Genomic DNA, 15,373 nt, shown 5'->3' with positions numbered 1-15,373 from the left:
ACCATCAAAGTTCACCTCTATCGGGTTTCTTTTTGAGTCTTTTTTAGGGTAGCCGTGATGATGTGAAACTGGTGTTTTGAGAAAAGGAGCGCTCCTTTTAAAGAGGGCTCTATGTACGAGCTTTATTCTGGCCTTTTCTACCAGCCCTCCTTTTGAGAGAGCAGAAAGGAATAAGGGTTCTTCCTTTTCTACTCTCTTCCTTTGCTTTCACCTCCTTTCCAACATCATTCCTGCTTACTTCACATTTTCTCCTCCTCACATGTTCCAGCTCTTTCTCCAACTTGCAGCGGTTATTTCAGGCATATTTAGAATATTCATGTCGAAATTCAATTCTATCGAAACGAAACGAAACAAGCGAACGTGAGCAGAAGCCTCATTTAGGCACAACAGAAGGAATAATGATCTGATCGTATAGTTTAAATACGGTTCCAGTTCGACTTATTTCATATATTATTCATATCTTTTCACTCCTGTGTGTTTGTATGAGTACTCAATTGTTAACACACTCACACACACTTGTGCTTATATCCCTAAAGGGACTTTCACAGACATAATACAACTTCTCACTCTGACCCTCACTTTGGTAGTAGAATAAGTATTTTGTTACTCAACACACACACACACACACACACACACACACACACACACACACACACACACACACACACACACAGATTGATTGATCTCTTAGCTCTACATGATCAAGTTCATTACTTGTCCTTACTATGAAATGAATATCATGAATGTCTAATTATAATATCATGAATGTCTAATTCTAATTTCGAGAGGGGTGTAAGTGGTTTTGAGAGTGTTGCAGTCGCTCTGCTGTGCTGCATCGCCCTGGCAGATTTCTGCCTTTCTTTCAGTGCGTGTGGGAGGTTAAGATCCAGAGCCGAAGGTGGATTTGTGATGGGGAGTCCCTGCAGACTCCACAGCTCATAACCACCAAGTTCAGTCCTAATTTGGAGGAGACACATGACAGGGCGCGCCCTAAAGCACACACTCAACCAGTAAAGCCCCTCCAGCTCCGAAACAGCGCAGCGATCAGATTTGATGCTCTTCAGATCTTCAACTTACATTGTTGTAACTACAGTTATCCCATTCAATTTAACTTTATTCACAACAAGCTTTAGGAAAGAACAAGCCTTGAGCGTGACCAGGCCCATATTGGGGGGAGGTCTCTCCTGCTTATGGCTGAAAAGAACCATCCCCGTCAAGATAAGGTGGATCTCCACAAGACAGGTGGAGCAAACATGTGGGAAAAGAGCCAGCAGAGGACTTCAAGTGGCTGTTGGGGAACAATTTCGACTCACACGTAAGTGCACCTTCAGATATCACTCAAAACAGACTTTAGCATCAAAAGGGAAAGGACGCCGGAGAAATAATAGCCTGTTCTGAGGGACCCCGTGTGGAAAATTTCACAGTTTTCACGCTGATCTGAGCGCCAACTGCATCAGTGGGGGCTGCTTTTGAACGAGCTGGCAAAAAATATATGCATGGGTTTTTGTCAGCCGTGGTGAAAGAGAGAAAGAACTAATTAGTTTCCCCTTGTCGAAGTGTTTCAAAGCAGTGTTTCCTTCAGTCCGGGGCTTTGCTACATTTAGCGCTACTTTTTTGCAGGGAGAAGGTCAAAAAAGAAATGGCGGTACCATCTGCAGTGTCCCTGAGTGACAGTAATTTATCAGCAAGCGCTTGTAAATGCTGCTGACCTGTTCGTTTCTCCTCTGCTGAGGAGCCACACTGTCTCAAACGGTGCAAACTGTCAAGCTCTATTTTTTGCTGATAATACTTTAATCTCCTCTGAGAGCGTGCGCAACACTCATCTGCTCCGAAACCAAAAACGTTGTTAACTTTGTCCCATGGCAAACGCTGAAAAACCAAGAATCGGTAGGCTAACGTGACTGCTGCTAATGAGCACATTAACATGTGTAGTTAGGCATGTGTAGCATGTCCATGTCCTTGACCCAGGTCCCAGGGGCAGGAATTGTCTTGCAGGGTCTCGGTCCAACACGGACCAGAAACACATTTATATGTATTAAAATGTCCTCAAAGTAAGATATTTAGCCATTTTCAAGGGAAAGCCAACTCTTTTGTACAACACAAGGAGAGGAGTTTAGGGTACTTTTGCTCCTCTATAAAAATAGAAATAGAAATATCGTAGTTCCAATCTCTACCAGTAGGGGCTAGTAAAGCGCCATCACTCCTGTACAACACCTGCGCCCTTTCCAGGCCCCTGCGTTTAAAACTTATAACCTTTCAATCAAAGACTTTTTTTTTCTAACAATCTCCACACAACAAACCAGTCTGGCTATGGACAACGGGAACTGTGGATAAATATAGGCCAGACACAACACGCCATGGTTCAGTGTGCAAGCGAATCGATTGTAACAACTCGAGACGGCTCCTGGTGGACTCGGTTTCTTTCATGCTCGAGAGGCACTGCAGCACGTGTAAACCCCCCCCCCCCCCCCCCTTTTTAGGTTAGAGAAGCCGAGTGAGACAAAAGCGCTGTGTTCATTTCAGCTGAAGAGGAGCCGCTGCACGGACGCCAAAGTATCCTTATAAAACCACCCTAATTTGCAAAGTGGTGCTATATGTGGAAGTGCGGCGTCCTGTTCCTGCACGCTAGACCCACATAAATGCTGGACAAAAACTTCCGGACGCTAGGGAAGCCGCGACAGCGAGCTGCTTCCTAGCAAACACCTCCAGAATCATCGCTCACTCCGACTGAACTGACACACTTGGCTTTTCGATCAATGTCGAGAACGTTGTCGCAGGGAGTCAGTCACAGCTCAAGGGACGTGTGCAAACGACAGAGTGGCCAGCAAGGACATGGCGGTGATGTCAAGTGCTGTCCAGCGAGCAGATGGAGCCATTAATGGAGGGGAAAAAAGAGATCTGAGTGGGACTGATAGATGCCTTAACAAGGCACCTTTAATGAGGTATTCCAGAAGCCTCTCTTTGTACTCGCTCTTTCCCTGTCCAGAATCCTCCGTGCGTCTCGTGTCCCAGAGCTGCGGTGACTCAGAGACGCCAGAGTTATGTTTTACTTAGCGCGACAGTAATAAGGTCACATTATCTGGAGTTGTCCCGTGTAATGAAATACTGATCTCAGTAAAGCTTCTGTCATTTTGATTCTCTTTGAGACGGCCGCGCTCCCTGGTTATTTAGGGACGGCGGCTTTGTCTCAGTGCGGAGACAAAGAGAAGAAGAAACCCGATAATCCCGGGCGCATTTCTCTTATCATGGGCCCACCAACATGATTCACTTGATAATGAGCAATGTGTCATTTCTGACATTTCCAACTGATGGCGGCCGGCGTCCACGGGCGCCACAGGCATGCCCACGTGTTGCTTCCTTTGCGTCCATGCGGACGACCTTCTCAACCAGCTGGACTCATCGACTTCCTGCCTGCTGCGATCAGCAACAACGCCGTGCGCGTTCCCGGTGCACACGCGCGCACGGCGTTGTTGTTGATCGCCGCTCCCGGCTGGCGCTCAGATTATTGGGACATGTCCCCGAGCGTGTGCAGATTAATGTGACCTGCACAGGATGTGGGGACGGAAGAGGTCGACAAAGGAGGGAAGGCGAGAGGGCCTCTGGGTTGAGCTGTCAAATGGACCTTCGGAGGGAAAGGTACTGAATATATATTGTATAATATATATATGCTTTATCTCACCACTCGGAGCGCCTGTCTCCACAGAAATATGCTGGGCCCGTCTCATCCAGACCCGACCAGACGCTCCCATGCAATATTGAAGAGACTTGGAGTGAAGGAACAGTACAATGTGACCTAAAAACAGCAGCTAAAATGCCTTCAAGGCGTATATGATTAGCTGTTATCTGGAGCGCAACTTTGAAATGTTTACACTAAAATCGTACTGGAAAAAGATTTATGGAGCGGGTCAAAAGTCCTGTTGCATTTAGAAAACAAGACACTCAGAGGCCTAAATACCTCGACTCTGGATGACCCGGAGAGGAGAGAAACTTCATTAATATGGAGGCAAGTGAGTCAAATAAACCATTCAAGCCAAAGTTCATGAGACACGTGGAGGAAATATTTCCTAACGCCTAACGCCCGCGCAAATAAACAAGAATAAATTTAGCACCGACTTCTTTTTTGCACGTTTCCACATGGAGCCAAATAACCTGTGCATATAAATACCGATATAAAGGAGCCAAACCTTTAAATGTCTTTCACTGGCTGCTCAAATGAGTGAGCAGGTGGCAAATTTGTAGCTCGAACATGTTCGTCGTGACTTCTGACCCCGCGAAGCTGCAACGTTGACTGCAGATTTCTCCATTTTTAAGGCTCCGGGGTTGTAAACATGAAATATTGTTCCAATAAGAGGCTCAGAGTTGGTGGAATCTGCAAGGGGGGAAAATACATGTCAGGCAAAATCTATTTCGTCTGAAGCCGTTGGACAGCACATTCACATACGCTGATGGAAACAATACCAAGCAGGAGACTTTTGTGAAATAAGGGAAGGAGCTAAGAGCCAAGATCGCCGCTAAGACTGACGGACCGAGCAAGATCGGTGTCAAGAACCACTGCAAAAAGGAAAATTACAGCCAGTGTTCGTCATTTGAATGGCTCTTTCATGACTGGCGTGGCGGAGAGCCTCTCAGCAGTCCCTCGCCTCCCACCTCCTTCAGGTAAGAAGTTGTTTGCAGGGAATTCAAGCTGGCTCCAGTGTAGCTTTGCTAACCCTGCAAGAACAAGGCAGTTATAACGCGTGAGCAGAGCATGGCGAGTTAGAAATCGAGGATGCGGCTGCTGTTGGTAGGCAACATGCCTGACAATTTACGCAATCAATCGGAAGAAGTTCTGTGATTTGTTTCCCCCTGATTCCGAGAAGAAATCCAGTGATGTTTGCGTCTTGACGCGGGGCTGCCTCCTGCTGAGAGATGCTCTTTTAAAAGTTGTTGCATACCCCCTGCAAGTGAGCAACAGCCTCATCAAAAAAGCAAAACAAAACAAAAAATAAAATGGAAAAAGCACCCAGCACCGAGGGTATTTCAATATATGCTCAGAAAACTTTAACAACCCTGTAAATAATTTTTTTGGAAAAAGAAAAAGCAAAGTTTCCAACCCCTGGATTGCAGAATTCAAACGTTAACGTAGGAGCCGCTTGCTCATCACTGCCTTTGAGAAAAAATAAAGATGGCCGCTGTGGTGCGTCTCATGCCGGTAGTGTTGGAATTACTGCCCAGAGGGGGGGCAAATCCATCCCTGAATGAGTTACCAGCTCATCACAGGAGCATTTGGGGCTTCAGTACCTTGCTAAAGGGCACCATGGCGGTGCTCTGAAGCACCTCCCGCTTCTAGCAGGACACCCCTGTAGGTTTGTCCACACCTGGGATTGAACCTGGAGTCCTCCGCTTATCTATCTATCTATCTATCTATCTATCTATCTATCTATCTATCTATCTATCTATCTATCTATCTATCTATCTATCTATCTATCTATCTATCTATCTATCTATCTAGGGAAGCAGACTTCATCCATCTTGCTTTATTTAATTGGTACTTCGTGTTTTCCACTCGCTCTCCTCTGCCTATCGCTTTCGGATGCTGACTCTACTTTAAACAATTAGTGCACCCGACAGTGCCCACACACACACACACACACACACACACACACACACACACACACACACACACACACAATGGGTGCAGAGATGTGGGGGTATTTACTGATCCCAACAGATGACATCACTGGTCTTTTCATCTCTTCCCGTTTTACCCTCCCTGCTCCTCATTCCTCTCCCGTCCAGACAGTTTTCTTCCCTTGTCCTCTCTCTGCCTTCCTCTTCTGTCACTTCCTCCTCTCCTTTCAATCTCATCCATTTCAATTTCAATCAACAGCATATTTAACCGTGCGTGAGCTCTTATACCGAGGTGACCTTTCCACTAGTTCCTTGCTGCCGGCTGTGCGTATATGACATCAACAGCGCTATATTTAAGCACACACAGCTCGTGTCTGACACGACGACCACTTTTTGCTGAATCAAAGCCTTTTTAAATATCCAAATGTCGGCTTGATCTGCTTCTATATAAAGAAATGCAGAGTCGAGGCTCAAAGACTCAAATATTCAATTATAGTGCGAAGAAATGAGCAACTTGTGCTGTTGACAGTAAAAATGGGGGCCCCTTTTTGGGACCCCGCCGCCGTCGGTGAGCTCCGTCATGGCAACGCTGACCAAGCGGCTGCCATCGGAAGGTCTTGTCACTTGTTGATGGGTGCATGTGAGGGCAAAAGTGGGTCTGTCCATCATCCCGGACGAACCCTTTCATTATTTCTGAACCTCACTCAGCAGCCTGCGTCGATTTTGATCGAGTCTAACCTTGATTGCGATTTGTGAAAGGCGGGTTCCTCCCCTTTCCGCTCGGTCGAGCCGTCGCCACTTTTCTCAGAGGTGTTCGGGCGCCGATGGCCGGGGGTCAACTCCCAGGCCGCCCACGCCCGTCTTAAATGTTTTCTCATAACAGTCACGTCCTCTGCTTCTTTGTGTGGCTGCTGGGGTAGCCTGGCGAGCCGGAGATAAGGAAAAAACCCATCGAGGCGCGCCGATGCGAAGGTGAATCAAATTCCAAGAGTTACTTCGCGTTTGCCTATCTTAAAGACTTCCAAACTGTCATAATGGAGATGAAATCAGCAGTCGACAGACGGACAATGAAACGCTCCCCTACTCAGACTCAGAGTCGCGCTAGCTTATTTAAAGATTTTGGGTATGAAGCGGCGGTAATGATGTTACCGCCGCTATCATTCCCCTGGAGATGCTGCTGTCACGCCGCCTTCATCCCTCCTCTGAGGTGAGAGATAAGATAAATGTACCCCCGGTGCCCACCAAAGCCTCAACTGGAAACATTTGATTTGGACGCTGCGGCGGAGAGGAGGAAGAAGAGTGTACGCATCCGTCCATCAAGAGTCTTCTGCTGGGCTGGGAGAAGCAACGGCTTTCCTCTGTAGATCACGACGAGGGCGGGGGTTTAAAACTTGTTCGCAACAAGGGGGAAGATAACAAGAAACGCTGTTCATGCGAACCACCCAAAATTAGGGCGGGAAATGAATCATTAGCTGCTACCCAGCATTTTTTGTACATTTCATGTTCTCATGCTATGCACCCTTGTCTGGAAAGGCGATCGCTTTAACATCTCCTTTATCCCCCACCAGAGGAGACACTTCTTGGTGTTTTACTGGAGAAATTGCAGAAATCAGCGGTTGGTTTAGCACATTTCCTAATATAGCATCAATTCTTGACGGGATTCGAGCGGTGAGAGCTGTTGTTGATATCTGGGGCCGAGCCTATTATTCCCTGCCCTCGTTTCAACTCTCAAGAATCCCAACCGTCCGCCACGCAGGCGTCTTCGCTGCTCGTCTTACCCGCCCGCGCCACGAGGTGGCACTAAAAACCCAGACTTGGGTTCTGTCCCTCCTCATCAACAGCCGTCACTGACTTGTCATTAAACATAGAGAGAACATACAGACAACAGAGAACATGCTGACAATAGACAGTGATTTAAAAAAAAAATGCACTCCAAAGACATTAAATTCAAATTTATGAAAATCGCTGGCAGCATTTAAAAAAACAACAAAAAAACATGTTATTGACTTGCATAAGAAGCAAAGAGAAGATGACTAATTTGCAGACTGTTTATGCTGTGAGAATTAGTATTTTATGGGTTTGTTGTAATCTCAGTATGCAAATTGTGAAGGAATATTTTGATTGACGTGTCTTTAGTGGATTACTCCTACACAGTCCCACGCGTGCCTTGCAAACAATCGCACCTGTCAAACCGAATATGTATTATTCAGTGTAACGTGGTGTCTGAGTAAACAGCAACTTCGACCTGAGGAGGCTCCGGATTGTTCGGAACAATGAGTGGTCCGACTGTACGGTCATCCCGATCAAAGGCTTTGACTTCCAGGATAGAGCCACGCGTGTCTCATCAGTACAGAGAGGGGTCTAAAATATATCCGCTTTTCCGACTGATGAAGCTCGAAATGTCTCAGTCAACCGACGGCGGCCGCATTTTAAAGCAAGATTTTGTCCAAAAATGAGAAAGTTGGGCATGACTCACCCATTAATCGCGAGGTGAGACTCCTTCCGGGGGCCTCTATCTCAGTCTGAGAGGGGTGGAAGCAGCTTTTGTAGACAGGCAGTACATCTGATACCCCCAATAGTGCACGTTCATATACCCGCCCATGCGGTCGGCGAAAGTAGCAACAAAGCAAACCAAGAGATAAGCCAGTGCTCCTCCTCAAGGTTGCTCAAGGGCACATGCCGCTGGATTGTCAACGATGTTTGCTGATCTTACTGTAGCCTGCGATATCGGACGGAGGCCGTTAGAGGAACCTGTGAGCAGCAAGAGGGGTCATTTATTAAGGGCCCTGAACACCCCCCTCAGTTTTTAATCCAGAAACTCCCAGTTGGAATCTACAGGCCTTCTTAACCAAGAGTGCTGTAAATAAGTGTGCAATATCAAAATAATGATCGCTTAGACCGCATCTATCAATGCCTCATCATTCTTGGCCTTGTGGTCAGCGAGCTACAAGTGCCCCATGCATCACATCTGAACCCCCCGGCCTCCAGTGCACGGACACGCACTGCTCGGTTTCCACACTATTGATTGATAGGAGCCGCGGCAGCGTTAGACGATCATTACATCTGGAATGACACTGAGCAGGGGGATAGCAATACCCTCGCTGCGACCTGATGATATTTGGAGTTATTAGTTAATAACCGCTGTAACATAAACCTCAAAAACAATTTCAGCCTTTAAAGACCTTTTATTGGAAAGTCTTGGATGTAATTTCACACCGCTGCCTGATTTCCTGTAAGCTACGAGGTTTGCCTTCATTTATTAAAGAAGGATCCGTTCCCTCGGTCATACGATGGGCAGCAAACAAGGAAAGGTTGGGAGGAAGTGATCACAGATGGGACGCCCGTGTACACGTCCAACCGCCCTCGTCAGCGGCTCTGATTCATTCACGCCGCGGTCCAAATGTTGATGGCGAATAATGAGGTCCTGGCACCACGGCGCCATTAGCAGCGTTCTCACGCGGTCAATAAGACGGTCGATAGGCTCAAGGCTTATTATCACGTGTCGTTTCTCCGGCGTTTTAATGTCAGGCAGAAGTCGCAGCATCACCTTCCTGTCCGCAGCCGTGGGGCTGATGCCGCAACAGCTGCTTCCACGTGTCACCGCAGCAACTTTTTAGCCTCCTCTGAACCCGCCCGGCGTCCTCGCCGTGTCTCTTGGTGCAGTGGACGAGGCGGAACTGCTCGTACTCCCATCTGGGATCTGGTTAGTCAGTACTGGCCATCTGTTTCTTGGGAAGGGCAGCTTTCCTGCACCAGTTGGAACGCTCTTTACACTCATTTACTTTTGTCCTGTTCATTTACACCTTTGAGCCGACCTTTTGACCCGCACACGTTGAACCTGTCATTTGACCGGTTCATCACTTCGGTTTCTTCTCTTGGGTGAAAGCAATTCGGCCAGTCAGGGCGCTGACTGAGGCTCATGTGCAGTGACACCAATTTAGTGCTTCTATTCAGCTGCAAGAAAATAGCAGACTCGTTTGAAATGAACTGAGCCACACTTTAATTATAGTGAAAGTGGATTCAACACTTTTTACATGACAACGCTTCAATAGCGTTGCCACAGAGATAAGAATAAGAAAATCACCCATGGCAACATCAACAGGGCTTTACTGAAACAAGCAACACTTAACAATACAAAGGTTATCGTTGTGGCTCACTTCCATTTATTTATGGATTTCTTGCCCTTTCTGACTGATATTACAGACACCTTTACAGAAGTAAAGCCATCCTGCTTCAATGCTGAATGCAGGAAGTTACTGTAAACATGGCTTACCTTGAGAAAAAGTTAGCTTGTTAGCTTGTTTATCACGAAACCAAAGCATCGGTTCGTAGATGTGTGGCTCCTTTCCTATCAACTGTGGTGGGATGTTCAAATCAAATCTAGCATTTTTGTCAGCCATCAGCACATTAAGAGCAATTGAGAGGATTTATTGTCATCCAGGAGAAAAGGGCACTCGGGAAGACATGCTGATTTTTACACAAACATGTGTCTGACATTTTCAGGTGCAATTTGCTCTCGAGACACATGTCTCCAACGCCATGTGAATAATTAACACGTCCCTGATTTAGAACCAGGACATGATGCAAAAACAAGGAGAAGCAGGATCTGTTTTTACCACACATTTGTATTTCAGCTTCAGGCCTTCCACACACACACACACACACACGCACGGACACACACACACACACACAAACGCACACACACACACGCACGGACACACACACACACACGCACGCACGCAGGCACGGCCTAGATTTAAACAGCTGAATTTAGGACTTAATGACTTTTGCTCTTGTGTTTTCTTGAGCTCAGGGAGCGGAGACGACGGGAAAATTATCCTTGATCTGCCCGTTCATTCATCACAGGGAGGAAAAAATAAAATAAAATAAAAATCTCCCCGCTCTTTCGTTCCAGTCTTGATCCCAGACTTTTGTTTGGATCAATGGGGAAATACGATCCGGCTTATTTCCTTCCTTCCTTCCTTCCTTCCTTCCTTCCTTCCTTCCATCCATCCATCCATCCATCCATCCATCCATCCATCCATCCATCCATCCATCCATCCATCCATCAGCATCATTTTTAACCAGTTTGGCATCCTGGGCGGATGCAGGACAGAAAAAGTTGACATAAAACCAAAGGGTTGGGTGTGATTCCATGCCACAAGATGGCGGCGGATGATCGGAGTCGGCGGGCGCTATCGCCATGTGATCTGGCTGTTTACAAAGCGGCGCTCGTGGAGCATGATGTATGTGACAAGGCTTCAACGCCGCTGTATTTTCCCGTGTGAAAGAGGCCTTTGATAGAGGGCAGCCAGCAGCAAACAATCCTCTGAGCCATTCAAATGACACTTTGTAGCGTTGCATTGAAAGCCCCCCCCCATCCCTCCACCCCTGATGGAACAGTCAAAGACTGCGACTGATGGGAGGAGGGGGCGTTCAGTGACGGCTCTGAAAACATCATGCTGTGAGACACCGGGCAGGGCACCGGGAAAACGCCTCAGCTGTTAGAGCGCCTGAGTTCGCACTTGGAAGGTGGCGACATCCCATCTCAGTGGCCATGCCTTCAAAATGTCCCTCACTGGAGGGGGAGGGGCTTCCTCTACTCATCCAGGGTGTGGAAACCTGGAGTCCACGTGTCTCAGGTGTCCAATCCAGGGCCATCAGGTTGTCAGTCTCTCTCACTTCAGGGAACTCAGCGTCACAATCAAAGTTCCTTCCTGTCGTTTTGATTTGTTCGGCAGTGTCTGGGCCTGTTATATAAAGCTCTCCTGGCGCTCCTTCCTTTCAGTCGCGCCTGCAGGTACGTCTACAGGAGTGTCTTTAAACAAAGAAGGTAACCCGAATGTCGTGGGAATACCTATGTCAGAAAAAATATTTTCCTGTTCCTTTAAGCACAGGAAGAGAGAAATGGTGAAGCAAAAAAAAAAGGTTAGCTCAAGCCGCTGAAGCTACCTTGTCATCTACATTAGGGAGACGTGGGAGAACCCCTGGGATAGACCCCCGTCTCTTCGGTAAGATGAATTAAGTGCATCGCAATTCTTCTTTCAGAGTCATCAAAACGGCTTTCATGATTCTTCACTTCCTGCATAATTCAGCGTTCTCATTTTCTCGACGGTCTTTTGGTATTTTCTGTTTTACAGACTTTACAGACCCAACAAAAGGCCAAAGTGAACATTGAATGAAACTAACAACAAAGTCAAACATGAAAGAATGGACACCATTGAATGTCCCTGCATGAAACAATTTGAATTCAGCTGAATAAAAAGATCTTAAACCTCAACGGCAGCCTGGCGCGCTCCTTATTCTCACGAGAGGCCGACACATACAGGGGCCGAAAGATTACGTTGACCCTGGCCAATGTAATCAAAGAAGCAGCCATGTTTTCCAACCGGATGATGTCCAACTCTGAAGTAAGTCTGTGTGTGTGTGTGTGTGTGTGTGTGTTTGTAACCATAACCAAATCCAATACATAAAGGGACAATAGGGAGGTTTCCAGGAGGAATTCATCTCCACTAATCTCTTACACCTCTTCCTTCAGTCCTTTTTAATTTGATGGACATTTTGATCCATTTTCCTGGGAAATTGGACAAAATACGCCCCAGCGCACGAACAAATGAAAATGCAGTGGGTTTTGACTCGTCATTGTTATGCATTTATTTTCCCACGTCCTTACAAGACCTGACAGAGCAACACAGGCGTCCAGCCCACAGGTGCGATTGAGAGAGAAAGAGTGTTAATTCTGCTTCTATGACGATGGAGGACAACCCCCGCACACTACTTATATAAAATGCTTATGTAAAATAAGCTGCACGGCTCCTGAGGTGAGTGTAGAAGCGAGTGGAGGAGGATGGACACGATCTGGTGTGGGACCGGCGTAACGCCTGCTTCCTGTCACGAGCGTCCGTGGTGCAACACCCCCGTCATCTCAGTAAAGCCTGCAGCCGCGGGGTCAGAGGGCTCAGGAGGAAAGGTTTTTGGCTTTTGTGACAATGGAAATAACAACTGAGGAGCCTTTTTGGCTACTATTTATCCCTTCGACCACAGTGTCCTCGTTATGTCTGCGCTCGCGGCTAAAATAACAGCGCATTCCATTGCTATCTCACACTGTTCCATGCACAAATAATTTTGGAATTACAAAGAATTCAATGCTCCGTTGCCCGCCTTGTAATCGGTGCTATTTTAGCTGAAGTCAAGGTGATGGAAAGATAAATGCTCCGGCTCCAGATTGCTCGGCTGCGCGCCGCGTTGTTTGTATAGCAGTTCTGTTCACGGGGATAAGCTGTCGTTTTAATTTACACGCAATGTTACCTTCCAGAAAATGAGACACAGTTTGACTTGGGAAGCAACACCACATGAAAGCACATTACCCTGAGCACAGATTACATGGAGGGTGTTCATTAACGTAAAAGTGTCAAACGATTTTAGCTACTTGGAATGCGTGTGCGCCCTTGACTTCCCCTCTGGTTGCGCAAGACACCCAGGTTGCTCACTGGCTTTATTATTCTTTTATATTTGCTACACAAACAAGGCGAGCAAATCCATCACCTGCAGGAAGCTGTTCACATAGAATGGCTGAGTATTAAACACCAGACACAGGTGCACAGTGCAAAAGTCCTGACTGTGGTCAAGGATCCTTGTCGGTATCAATCAGTTATCTCCGCACCTGCTGATAAAGCAGCACTTTTTAAAAACATAAATTCACCCCTATGATGAACAGCAATTGTCAGCCGCTGCTATATTCATCAGATAACCCGTCACATGGCCGTTGTATCTGCACAGAAAGGAAGACGGCGAGGGAAGGAGGATGGAAAAAAAAAACCCCAACAACCCAAGCGAGCGCGGAAAAAATGGTGACAGCGAGGCGGAGATGGCAGGAGGCTCTTATCGCCCTTCCCCAGCTGCTGACTATCAATAATTTGCATTGAGAAGTTCAGGTGTAAACAAATACAGGCGGGGAGAAGAAAGCCAAACACACGGCGTCAGCAGGAAACAGGCAAAGTGACAACCTCGCATGACCACAATTTCATTTCCGTCTCGTCCAACGTGATTGTGCAGTTCACCGTTTTTAAATATCGTTCATATCTGCCCTGCAATCGCACGCAGCGTTAAAGGCAAAAGTATAATCAATCTTATAAATAACATGCCGCACAATCCTCCTGGGACGCGTCTCTGGGTTTCTTTGGCGTTGAGAGGCCGAGTCGCTCAAATATCGAGCATGAGTCGCAGAGAACATTATAGGACAGGGAGGACTCTCGGAATTTAATAAATCAGGCAAGTTTTAAAAGTCGGAATCACAAAGAAGGCAAAACCTCTTTGTGTGGACTAAAACCGCCCCACGCCGCCACGTGTTTCCGCTCTCTCAGATCATCTCGCTGCCTCTCGCCTCTGAATGCATTTGCAAACACGCCGTGGCGATGAAGCGAATCGCGTCGCAGGCGTGGATTACATTTTATGTTGCCTTAGACTCGGTCGAGCATGCTAGCGTCTAAAGCAGAGAAACCTTCCTTATGTTGCCACAGGCTGCAGGCACATGTTTACCACGTCCCTTTAACTTACATCGTTACGGCGACGTTTCATCGGCTCATATCGGCATCTTGGTTTTTGTTCTAACCTGCCATGTTTATCTCGCTTTCGGGTCCTGTATCGTTTCTATTTATCGGCGCTTTTTGGTCTGCTTTCGCTTTGCTCTTTGGATTAGCTGGATGTTGTCGGACGCTATCTTCTGGCCCTGGCCGCTCCTCGCCTCTCTATCTGTACCCATCGGGCCCTGGCCAGTACATTTTCCACTGAGCTGCATCAGCTCTGTCACCATTGCCTGCGCCACAGTCGCCCCCCTGCATCATGGCGCTTGTGCGGGCCGAAATGATTGGATTAGCGGGAAAAATTCCAGCGCCTTCAAAACATTTAGAGGATAAAATAAACGCCATATCTTGGCAGACATGTGTGTAAGTGCTGTCCCACGCCTGTACAGCAGGCACAATGACTCGCTGGATTGTCACCAGCTCCCGCTAACAGTGTTGGGGATTGTTAACAGTGGATTATCAGAATTTCAAATTGACCCACGTTAGGGAAATCAGTGCGTGACGGGGCCAAATTTTTAGCCCCTGTTTGCCTGAGCTGTTTGCCAACTTGTCCAGAAAAAAAAACTTGGCACATGAAATAGGACCCACAAAATGGGGTGCATATTAATTGTACAACACACACACACACACGCACACACCAAAAATCCAGTAAATCCTTAATAAACTAATCCCAGAACATCAACAAATGAATTGTCAGCTTAGCAAGAAAAAAAAAGATTAAAAAAACCAACAAAATAAATTCTTTGTAATTTTCTTTGTTTCCCAATGATGCAAACGTCTCTGCGCATGTGGACATTTGGGATTTACGACGGTTGGCCAGTGAGGAGCACAGCTAAGCATATATGAGTTTAGAGAGTCATCGCCATTCCAGTGTGGTACAAAGAAAAGTTGAACTCAAACCTGGAATCTATTTCTATTCATTTATGGACCTGAACAACACGGCAAAGGTGGCTCGGTGGCTTTGGTGTTTTGAGTGCAAATAAAAAACAACAATTCTTGATTTACTTATTTTTAAAAAAAAACTTGTGTCAACACTTTGCAAGCGCGGCGTCAGACAATGCTCGCAGTGCAGACGCTGAGGTGTCAGAAGGAAAGAAAACACTTTTATATCTGAGGAAGATAAATCCCGGCTTGTGTCCCTGTTTACCATCCATTCATTATTCTATTCATGAGGATGCCGG

The sequence above is a fragment of the Takifugu rubripes genome, chromosome 17 (genome assembly GCF_901000725.2).
Source record: "Takifugu rubripes chromosome 17, fTakRub1.2, whole genome shotgun sequence".
In the NCBI taxonomy this organism is placed as follows: Eukaryota; Metazoa; Chordata; class Actinopteri; order Tetraodontiformes; family Tetraodontidae; genus Takifugu; species Takifugu rubripes.
Note: the sequence above shows the minus strand (reverse complement) of the source record.